Source organism: Schistocerca cancellata, chromosome 1 (assembly GCF_023864275.1).
Source record: "Schistocerca cancellata isolate TAMUIC-IGC-003103 chromosome 1, iqSchCanc2.1, whole genome shotgun sequence".
Taxonomy (NCBI): domain Eukaryota; kingdom Metazoa; phylum Arthropoda; class Insecta; order Orthoptera; family Acrididae; genus Schistocerca; species Schistocerca cancellata.
This window is the reverse complement of record NC_064626.1, coordinates 51,712,267-51,724,855: the sequence shown is the minus strand read 5'-3', so window position 1 is coordinate 51,724,855 and position 12,589 is coordinate 51,712,267.

Here is a 12,589-nt window from a genome sequence, read left to right as displayed (position 1 = left end):
ATAGTACACAGTGAAAAAACATTTACACAATGAACCTCTGCGTTAACAACTTTCAATCGATTGACGCGATTTAAGCAAATGATATCTCAGATGAATGTACTGCACTATAGCTGTTATTCCTGAAAGCTACGTATTTCGGCCCTTTTATTTATTCGTTTATGAGGTCTTTTCTGTTTCATTATGGAAATGTTTGTCGGAATATCGAATCCGCTACAATTACACAGTAAATGAACACAGCATCAATATTGTCATTCTTGTGCAGTTATCTGATGAACACTTTACTATTTTACCAGTAACTTTATTTAAATATTGCTTGCCAGTCCTATTACGTAAATGTGCTAATTTATAACTGTCCAATTCCATGCGTTAGTGGACACCACGACTGAAAAGAGAACCAAAAGATGCTTCTATCGAGAAGGCATAAGTAACTGCTCACAAAATACTTAAGATCAGTGTGTTGTCATTTATCATGAGCACACTCGTGCGAGAACGCTAACTTATATATTTATGAACCTGTTGTTACTTATATTTATTGCAAATGATCTGAGTCTAGCCTAATGTTTATGACATTTCATACATTAGTTTAGTCGGGGAAATGGTCAACTTGAATCAGATCACGTCCATAGATGCAACATTTGTTGGGAATGGCCTTCAGCCAATGGAAGAGCTGATATTAGCAGAACACAAGGGGAATCAATTGGAGACTACGACTTCTCGACTGAGCAGCTCAAGGGAGCCATGCTGGACACTTTGAGGCGAGTTCCTGAAGAAAGAAGACCTGTCTAGAGTAATGTGTGTGATTCAGTCACACAGGTGTAGAGAGGATGTGATGTCGCCATGTCGTATCGTAGGCCTTCCACGTGTCAAAAAAGAGAGTGACGACGTGCTGACGGTGGGCCAAGGTCGTATGGATGGCAGACTCCAGGCTCACTAGACTATCGGCAGCAGAGCGGCCCTTACGGAACCCACCCTGAGACGGAGCCAAAAGGCCTCGAGTACCCAACTCAATAGCTGGCTCACCATGTGTTCGAGCAACTTGCAAAGAATGTTGGTGAGGTTAATGGGCAGTAGCTGTCCACCTCCAGTGGGTTCTTGCTTATTTTTCAGAACGGGGTTTATGATGCTCTCCCGACATTGCAATCGGAACTCACCCTCAACCCAAAAACTGTTGTAAAGGTGTAGGAGGCGCTGCTGGCAGTCCACCGAGAGGCGTTTGAGCATCTGACAGTGGGTGCGATCGGGTCCGGGAGCCGTATCAGGGCAAGCAGCTAGGGCACTTTACAACTCCCACTCACTGAACAGAACATTGTAGAATTCAGGATGGCGCATGTGAAATGAAAGGCTCCGACGTTCCAACCGTTCTTTCACGGAGTAGAAAACCAGCGGGTAATTCACAGAAGCGAAACTCTGAGCAAAATGCTCTGCTAAGCAGTTTGAAATTGTGTCGGAGTCAGTACAAACTGCTCCCTTCAATGAAAGTGCAGGGACACTGACGGGGGTCCGATAGCCATAGAGGCGTCTAATCTTGGCCCAAACCTTCCGTGGAGAGATATGGAGGCCAATGGTGGAGAGATACCGTTCCCAGCACTCCTGCATGTGTTGGCGAATGATGCGGGGGGCCCGCACGTGGAGCCGTTTAAAGGCGATGAGGGTTTCCAAGGAGGGATGCCGCTTGTGACGCTGGAGCGCCCTCCTGCTATCTTTAATCGCCTCAGAAGATCTCAGGCGACCACCAAGGCACAGACCCAGAAGAACAGGGAATTGCAGATTCTGCGGCAGTAATAATGCCAGTAGTGATGGAGTGAACCACCGCATCAATGGCGTCATTGGAAAGAGGAGCACTAGTGGCACTGGAGGAGAACAAGTCCCAGTCAGCCTTATTCATAACCCATCTGCAGGGGCGCCAAGAAGAGTGACGCTGTGGCAGTGACAGAAAGATCGCAAAGTGGTCACTACTGCACAAGTCGTCGTGCACGCTCCAATGGACAGATGGTAAGAGGCTAGGGCTGCAGATCGAGAGGTCGATTGCTGAGTACGTTCCATGTGCCATACTGAAATGAGTGAAGGCACCATCAATTAAAAGGGAAAGGTCGAGCTGTGCCAATACATGCACCACGTTGCTGTCTCGGCCTGTTGCCACTGATCCACCCCACAGATTGTTACGGGCGTTGAAGTCATCCAGTAAAGGTGGGGGCAATTGGGCTATCAGAGCAGCCAGGACATGTCACGGAACATCACCATCCGGTGGGAGATACAGACTGCAGACAGTAACAGCCTGTGGCGTTCACACCCGAACAGTGACAGCCTCTACAGGTGTTTGTAGAGGGACAGACTCGCTGTGAAGGGAGTGTAGGACATTGATGCAGATGCCACCAGATACCCTTTCGTAAGTTACCTGGTTCCTATAATAACCCCTATAGCCACGGAGGGCAGGGGTTCGTATCACTGGAAACCAAGTTTTTGAAGAGCAATGCAGAGGAAAGGGTGAAGGCTGAGAAGGTGTCTGAGCTCAGCAACATGGTGGAAAAACCGCTGCAGTTCCACTGGCGGATGACATTGTCCATGGCCGAGAAAGGCGTGAAGGGACTGAGGAGGCATATTACACTGCTGGGTCCCCTGCCACCACCGATTGAGGACCCGTGCGAGCGACATCCATTGCGTCCGAGGGTCAGGCGAGATCTAGGCCCTCACCAGACGCCAGAATCTCTACCTCATCCTCAGACACTGAAATTGTTGGGAGCGGTGGGATGGGTGCCACCGCAAGGGCTGGATTCTTGGGTGCCTCCTTCTTCGTCTGTTTTTCGCGCTGCGTCTTCAGTGGTTCTGGCTGCGAGGGCTACACTGGGTCAGTCTCAGGGATGGACGAGGACTGTGAAGCCCTACGAGCAGTGACCAGTGGTTGTTTCAGCCACTTGCAGGTGTCCGCGTTTCCACTGGCCAGAACGTGGGAAGGGAGGGCCCCAAGGGACTCTTTCCTGGCGAAAGTAGCCGAAGATGTTACACTTCTCCAGATGGGAAGTGGGAACTAATGTCCCCGATTGTTGGGGGTGTGTTGCTCCTGAAGTAGATGGAGCAGTAGCAACAGGGAGTGAAGTACCCCCCACAATCAAGGGGGCAGGTGGATTATGATGGGTCAGGGAGTCAACTATACGCGACGACAAGGGGTATAGGAGAACCATTGTTGCAGCAGCTGCGTAGGTAGATGTCATTGGCATAGGATGTAGCCTCTCATATTTCCGCTTGGCCTCAGTGCACGTCAGGCTGTCCAGGGTCTTATATTCCATTATCTTCCGTTCTTTCTGGAATGTGCTACAGTCCAACGAGCAAAGGGAATGGTGTTCTCCGCAGTTAACACAGATGAGAGGCGGGGAACATGGAGTATTGGGATGCGAAGGACGTCCACAATCTCGGCACGTGACGCCGGAAGTACATCGGGATGACATATGCCCAAACTTCCACCATTTAAAACACCGCATCAGGGGAGGAATATATGGCTTCACATCACATCCGTAAACCATCAGCTTGACCTTTTAGGATAAGGCGTCACCCCTAAAGGCCAAGATCAAGGCACTGGTGGCTACCTGGTTATCCCTCAGACCCCGATGTACGCGCTGGACGAAGTGAACATCTCGTCGTTCTAGGTTGCCGCGCAGTTCATCGTCTGACTGCAAAAGAAGGTCCCTGTGGAATATAATACCCTGGACCATGTTTAAACTCTTATGGAGCGTGATAGTAACTGAAACCTCCCCCTACTTGTCAGAAGCGAGTAACCTCCGTGACTGGGCAGAGGACGCTGTTTTGATCAAAACTGACCCAGAGTACATTTTGGACAAGCCCTCCACCTCCCCAAACTTGTCCTCTAACTGCTCCACAAAAAACTCAAACTTTGTCGACATAAATGATTAGCCATCAGCTCGAGTACAGACGAGATACTGGGGTGAATAAACTTCACTGCCTTCTTTAGCCATGCGTTCCTCCCATGCAGTGGCCAGGAAGGGAAATGATCTCAAATCGATTTTCTTGGCATTGAAGTTTCACCTCCATCGCTTAGAGACTGCTGGTGGAGGACCACCAGCGAGAGATGATGTACCACACTTCATTGCGGGTCATCTGCCCTGATGCCACACACTCTGACCAGGGGCTCTCCCCACGGGCGCCATCCGGCCGCAGCAAAGACCACCTGGCAGGATGACCTTTGCCAGGAGTCCTGATGCCCCATGGACATAAGCATCTACTCCTCAGCATACTTAGGGAGGTAGCAGCTCAGGCATCAGCAGTGTGATCCCTGTATAGTCAGGGGGCTACCACCAAGAGGGTACATGACAACCCGACCACAATGGACTGGCTACCGTGCTGGACGTCGGATGTCCAATATACATTTATATAATGAGGGCGAAGATGGAAGAGAACAATAGAGGGAGTGTATGCTACCCGGAACACACTGCAGCTGATGTGGCCAGAAGCTCGGTGTAAGTCCAACTCCATGACAATATCGGGTGTACCAGATCTTAGGGCAAGATGGATTTAAGATGCACCACGCAAGGTATCCTTCCCCAAATGGTATGCACTAACAGAAAATTTTGAAATGTAGTGATCCGACCCATTAGATGACCTTCAAATTAAGACCAAAACGTTGGAGTCTCCTTTCACTCGCCTCTTACGACAGGCAGGAATACCACGTGTCTATTCTAACCCCCGAATCCGCAGGGGGGGGGGGGGGGGGACTAGAGATTGCTGGGTCCATTCGGTCACCAGCGAAAGATGACTTCCTCCACTTCATAGCGGGTCCCTGCCCTGATGCCACCCATGGGCTCTCCCCACAGGAGCAACCCAGCGGCAGAAAAGGCCACCTGTCACGATGGCCATTGTCAGCAGTCCTGATTCCCCAAGAAGATGGGCATCTACTCCTTGACATACGTGGGGAGTTTCCAGCTCAGGCATCAGCAGTGCAATTCCTGCGTTGTCAGGGGGCTACTCTTAATGGGAGCATGACGGCTCCACCACAATGGACTGCCTACCGTGTCGGATACTGTACGCTGAGAAATCCAATAATGCCATGGGGGCGAAAGAGGACAGGAAACAACAATAGAAGATGACGTAATCCAGAAAGTGTCCTCGCCCAAATAGCAGAATTGCAGGTGGAGATGCAAAACCAGATCGAGAAGAGGTTCAGAAGAACGAATCGAAGGCCACTGTGATAACTTGTTTACCACGTAAGGCGTCCTTCCCCATACGGTACGCACTTCTGCAGATTCTGGAAAGTGGCTGGTCAAACCGTAAAATGGGACCTGAATTGATAGGGCCAAAAAGTGGGAGACTCCATTCAGCCGCCTCTTACGGCAGGCAGGAATACCTCAGGCCTATTCTGACCCCCAGACCCGCAGGGGAAACCAAAGTGGTTCTGCTGTGAAATGAATGGCACCCCATACCATAACTCGTGGTTGTCGCGCCATAAGGCAGGCGCATTAGTTGCAATATCTACTTCTCCCAAATCATACCTATTTGCTGTTGTTTTTAATTGCTCTTGTTTGATTGTGAAGTTGCATGCTGCTACGTGGAACAACAGTCAATTTAATCAATACCTGCTTCGATTTTGGTGTGACGCAAGTCCCCTATTTGTATGTAGGCGACCAAATAAGGTAAAATTCATAACTATTTCCATTAGTCCAACATAAAATTAATGATTATTGTCGTTAGTCCCAACACGATTACCATTCCTTGATTAAATGTCATATTAACGTCAGCTAATGTTGATGATCGTGTTTTAGATCAATAAACCAGATAGTTATAAACAAGCAGACTTTGAGGTCAATATAACCAGATCACCACTCCCCTTCCTTACTAAATGCAGATTGTGTTGAACTCCATTATAAAGAATGTAATGAAAAGGTTGTCGAAGGAATGATTAAACACTTATCTGAGTAATATCAAATAAATATTCAATTTCGGTCATCTACAGCCAAACGTTACTGCCCTCTGTACAGAATGTGTTGGTTCGAAGTGCTGCGTTGTTAAATTCATTATTTCTGAGGTTCAAAAAAAGAAATGGCTCTGACCACTATGGGCCTTAACATCTGAGGTCAACAGTTCTCTAGAACTTAGAACTACTTAAACCTAACTAACCTAAGGACATCACACACATCCGTGCCAGAGGCAGGATTCGAACCTGCGACCGTAGCAGTCGCGCGGTTCCGGGCAGAAGCGCCTAGAACTGCTATGACACAGCGGCCGGCTCTGAGGTTCCATGTAGAACCGGTAGATATAATTAAAATCGGGCTGTTAATGTTGAGAAGTATGGAAGAACGTCAGCATACAGTAAGAGGTTAAAGTGTGCATAGGAATTATTAGAGAGTAGGTAGGCTATAACCCCACATTATTTATTCCTGAATGCAGAGCAAAATAGCACAGATTACGAGACTATTTGTGATCATGTACCAGTGAGTTTTAGCTAACCACACCTATGTTAAGAGGGCAATGCGACGACAAAATTAGATTTCTATAGCCACAAAAGTCAGTATTTTAATGCTTGTGAACAATGCGTCGGTCATAAAAGAAGAAAGATTTCGTTTCAACAAACTCCTCGCATTACTAATAAGCTATAACATAATGAAATGAAGCTTCCGATCAACCGTGTGACGAATCAACAACACGTCTTCATAAATCTAAAATGGCTACTGATAGTCGGCATTTAATTCAGTATTGTACGCGTGGTGTTAACTATATTGGCATTGATCGATGTGGCCTGACGGTAGATTAGTGACTGACGATTAGCGAGATAATAATGGCTTGCATGTGATATGCTGAAATGATAATGACTAAGAAATGAGTGGTCTCAATCTTTCAGCAGGCACCAAGGCCACCAACATTACCAGGTTTCACCCCTGTCATACATCCCGATTTTCCGGAGAAGTACTATTTCGCGAAGTACGAACGGAGAAATAAAAATTTATTGCCAGCATCCTGTAGCGGTGTGGGAAAGATGGAATCCCATCTTCGCGGGCAATTTAGCAAACCTAGTGAAGTACGGATCGTGTAACATTCGCCACAGGGCTATGTTCTGTAACACTTGCAGCTTCTCTATCTCGTGTGAAGTAGCCTAGGCCCATTTGGGACACGCTTACTCCAAAATGGAGCGATACACTTGACGCAATCCTTCGCAGCTACTACACAACGGAATTGTAGAACACTATCGTTAGATGTGTTCAGTGAATCTTTATCTGCAATGAAACTAAATTTCTACATTTAAATCTTCTTCAACATACATACTCTGTAGGAAATGGTATGGTGCATGGGGGTCAGTACCTTGTACAGTCGTGCTCAAAAGTATCTGAACGACCTGATTTGCATTTCCCCTGGTTCGCATGCAACCCACATACCGCAGCTAGCAGGTCCTCTAATCGCTCCTTGGTACAGTCGTTTGACTATTGAAAATTGTTCCAAGAAGTCACCACTAGAAAACACTGCTCTTTTAACATTCTCGTAGCTGAAGGAATTTAGTTACGTCTTAAATCGTCTCAAGCAGGAACGTTCAGAGATATCTCAAATAGGAAAGCTCTTTATTGAGGTACACAGGTTGTAAAACAAAGTTCACAACGTTTGTGCCAGGTTGATCTTTTCGTCTGATAGCACTGCATAAGTATTTTGTCTAAGAGGTATCACAAATAGTGTTCCTGCAGCTGTGGGAATCATTGGTTGAAAACGAGTTTACCACCAATGGGTACAGTACTGCTAAATATTCAAAATGATTATCAACCTAAGTCTGAGTTCATCCGCAAACCTAGGCGAATTTATAACATTGAAGCTAGACTGTGTATCCTTGTCTTCCTTGAGTGGGCATTGGAAGGCGTTTCTCACACTAGTATACAATACTATGAATACTTCGAACGCTATAGTTAATGTTGCTCTCATATACTACTTTTTTTTTAATTCTTTGCCTCTTCAGCGTGCAATATGTGTTTTAGATAGTCTTAGAGCAAAAAATTAACCGCCGAGTCGTTCACGTATGGTGTACAATACAGTCATACTCCTCTCAGAATCCTATGTCCGGCAATATGCTCGATCTGGCAACATAGTAGACTGCGGCACTTCCCAGAGGAAGTCCTGACTTCACCTTAGTATATTATTCTCGACTACGACCGTAGTCTTGAGGTAAAACGCTAGACTAGGTAATATGACGTCTGGCGACCGAAAGCACACATCGACATAATTTTTATCGCCCCTTTCCTCTCTGTGCTTAAGCTATGAGTGTAATTCAAATGAATCTACAATATATTTCGCTTTCTGTCATACTGGTAATAATAGTTTGGTTCAACGGTGTTCTAGCGAAAGATTTCTTTGTCGACCATCTGCCTCTGAACACTGCGTGAGTCTGAGTCCTTTGGAACTCGTTTACTGCCTACCGGCGGGGACTGAGGCACTGCATTGTCACGCCTTCTTCCGACAACGTCTGCTCCACTCCACACTCTCGACCATGTAAAATGCTTTAATGTTCTTGAGTGGTGACCCATAAAATCTGTCTACGATTTGTGTTTCACTCTTGATAGCAAAGGAGGCACAAAACCGTTTTTATTTGACGATTATTTTATTACACTAGAATGCAATACATCAATGTGGCACAAACTTAATTTCATTGTTTCTGATGCAGTGCATTATAATTAAAGCGTCACATTCTGTTCTTTTTCCTTTCACGGGAGATTCTTCAAATAATTTATTATTGTCATGGATTCATATGTGTTAGTCAAGGCACAGAGAGTAAATGCAATGTAATGTGTTTGGTTTCATTCTTTGAATCTCTATGGTAAATGGATGCAAAAGATTGTGTCAATACCTATCAGAACCTGCTCTCTAGCTACTCAGGCCAATTGCTTTTTTTGACGTCATTAAAAATGATTCATATGGCTCTGAGCACTATGCGACTTAACTTCCGAGGTCATCAGTCGCCTAGAACTTAGAACTAATTAAACCTAACTAACCTAAGGACATCACACACATCCTTGCCCGGGGCAGGATTCGAAACTGCGACCGTAGCGGTCGCTCAGTTCCAGACTGTAGCGCCTAGAACCGCACGGCCACTCCGGCCGGCTTTTGAGGTCGATACATTAATTAATGGAGAAGTGAATGCTGTTCACAAGTGATATTTAAAATATTCAATTGGAATTAAGTCGACAAAATTGCCCATATTTGAAACTACCCAGAGAAAAAGTAAGTTGCTACAGCCACTGTTAACAAATGTCTGCAGGGAGTTCCTAATTGCTACTGTGGAAATTTAGCATAGAGGCCCTATAGTAATTAAGAGGATCATTTCCTTCATACGTATCACCCTGGCATGTGAGTCTTAATGAAGAACAATACTGAAAGTCGTATCGCTGATGGTCGATTCGAATTTCTTCAGAGACGCTGGTGTTGCGAAGCAGCTTGGCAGTCAGAAAGCCAAGATCTGTGACCATTAACACAACTTACTGAGTCGAGTTACCAAGAGGATTTGATGTGTCAAGGTTTTCTTGCGATTTCGAAACAGAATTTTTTCTGGGAATTCGAAGCTGCATTAAATATATCAGAAAAAAAGCTCGCACACTGCTGCCTGTGCGCCACTCTTATCAGCCCCATAACGCATCGTGAAAGATAATAAAAGTTGTCACTTACGTGTAGAAGCCAAAAAATTGTTTTTTCTGTCTCAGTGACATAGTTTAAAAGAGGATTATATAGCACGAGTCATTCAAATGGAAAGGGAATAACAAGTGAATTTAGTGAGTCAATTCAGTACCATACGCGGAAGTGATTGCACTGTCACAGTATTGCCAAATGATTGTGACGATGTTGCCAATTCTCAACTGTGCTAGCAACAGCTCTGTAGAGGTGTGCGAGGATAACATCGTGCTGGTGTCATAGGAGCATATGGAGACGAGGCGGAGGGTTTGGTTAATATGCAGCGTTTCCTCCTACCACTTGAGTCAAACATTCAGGTGTATAATCTACCATCACGATTACTGTTTCCTACAAAATATATACGAATAAACTTACCTCGTTACTTTGTGACAAAAGATTATTTTAGTATAATGAAAAGTCTTTGGAAATCACTTATGCCCACCTGTCACAAAAGTAGGATAAGAAACACTTTGCACCTCGAAATCGATTGCATCTATGTGCAGTCTTGTGATGTTTAAATAAATCGTCTTAACGGCACTAAATTGTGGTTTGTGAATCGTTTTCCGGCCGTACACTGCCACATTTCGCTGGTTGGAATGCAAAAAGCTTACTGACAAATTTCACAGAAGGAAAAGGGGGACGAAATGTCTCCCACTCGAAGGTCATGTTGTTTTATTTAAATGATTACAAAATCAGGTAAAACGAACAGTCAGGTTGTCAGTATAAGCACATTACTGTTGTCAGTATGATGTTGCACTGCCCAGGACCTGTAATGATAAAGGGCCCGTTTAGTCAGGCATATTGTATACAGAAGTGGAAGAGAGAGCACCACTAAATTCTACAATCCGTATGCATTGCATACACACAGAAATTACTGCTACAGTGTACGTATGGAGCCAAATGAGTGAATTGCGAATTTTCCGGTGAGAAAAAGCACTGGCAAACAGTCTTCGCCACATTAGGTTACGTAATCTGGTGTCACTCTGAGCTCGAATTTATGGTCAGCGACTAAGTGTAAGGTCAATGAGTCGGATGCGAGTTTAGCAACTGTGAATTACTTCCCTACATAATAGAAGCGAATATTAAATTTGAACTAATATTGCGAAAATTTTGTACTTGAATAGCTTAGAATGAAAATATTTCTGTTTATTGCAAAGGAAAACAATTGATTTTCTAAAACATTGTCTGTCATACACAACTTGAAAAAGGTCATGTCTACCAAATCATTTGGAAGAAACGACAGCGACGTATATCGGAAGGTAGTAAGATCTCTTGCCTTTTGGTTCGGCAGTACTAGATAGCCATTTCTAGGCGCAAGTAAATGAAGAAAGGCAGCGCGTTTTTGTTATCAAGTAACGTCTTCATCAATTACTTTAGTTTTAATGTAAACTACGAGTAATTGCTGATGTTTGATATTAACATGAAAAGGATTCCGTAGACAGGGAAAGAACCTGTTCTTGGTAAACTACTTCTATGGTGACCAAAAGGCATTAAATGATCTTAAAGTACAGCGTTCCAGCAGCGGTATGAAGAAAATTATGGTAATAATGACGGTAATAATCAAATTATCCGTCAACTTCACACTTCCCAGTGGTGTTTCTCGAACTAAGAAATTTGCTGAATATGTGAAAATTTCAAAATGGCTTCACATCGAGTCTATGATGGCTAGAGGAGTCCTTACATCCTGCTGACATGAGAATAGCATAATCTCCGCGTCAGAAGCTTGCTTCTACTTAACCATTTAATAGACTCCCGTTTTTTCCACCGTGACTAATTTTGTAAGCTAAGCACATCATCCTTTACAGCACACTCCTAGGGCTGGGAAATGTGGCCACAATTGTCTGGTGGAACGAACTATCACAGGTGCAATGCGTGGGTTCAGGCATTTACTTTTAAGAGTCTCAAACAGATTTACTTTACCTCTGATAACCTCAAGAGAAAGACGTTATAGTCCAGAATCCGCATTAAACATCACGTTCCTACATTACCAACTGGGAAGAGCCGGCTTTCGTTGGGAAATGACATACCGGAAGTCATGGTAAACAGAAATACAGTCGCCAGTAAACTAACTTACATTAGAAAATTTAATTGTATTTGATGAACCGATAGCCATTTAAAGGAACAGGGCTCTTATTTTACTTGTACTTGATTGAACTAGAGACGTTGAAAAATTTGATGCTGGACTTTGATTCGAATTCGTATATCCTCTTTCGAGGATGATCTGAATATCTCGGAACAGTATAGTTCAAACATTTCGTTCCTTTTCCCAAGACTGCAATCTTCTCTAGGTCTCCTCCAAAAGTTAGTGTGGTGTCACCGCCAGACACCACACTTGCTAGGTGCTAGCCTTTAAATCGGCCGCGATCCGTTAGTATAGGTCGGACCCGCGTGTCGCCACTATCATTGATTGCAGACCGAGCGCCGCCACAGTTCTAGAAAGACTTCCTAGCACTCGCCCCAGTTGTACAGACGATTCTGCTAGCGATGGTTCACTGCCTACTTACGTTCTCATTTTCCGAGACGATAGTTTAGCATAGCCTTCAGCAACGTCATTTGCTACGACCTAGCAAGGCGCCATTATCATTTACTATTGATATTGTGAAACATGTACCTTCAAGACCGACGTTCATCATTAATTGATTAAAGTTAAGTATTCCACCAGCCACGTCCGTTTTTCTAAATTCTAATTTCCTTGTCCTGTTCCAGACCTCACGCCAGCCTGCGTGAGCTAAAACGCGTGCCTTTCGGCCTCCTCTAGTAACACGGTGTTGGCTCTCATGCCAACCACAACAGTATGTGGGTCCGAATCCTGATCCAGTACAAAAATTTTCATAATTTCATTTGAAGCCCTATTACGTGCACTCAGGCATTCTAGTGAAAATTGACGAGCATTTTTAATGTTTGTTCATGTGTTGCCAACAACCGCGATAGGTGTCGTTATTTC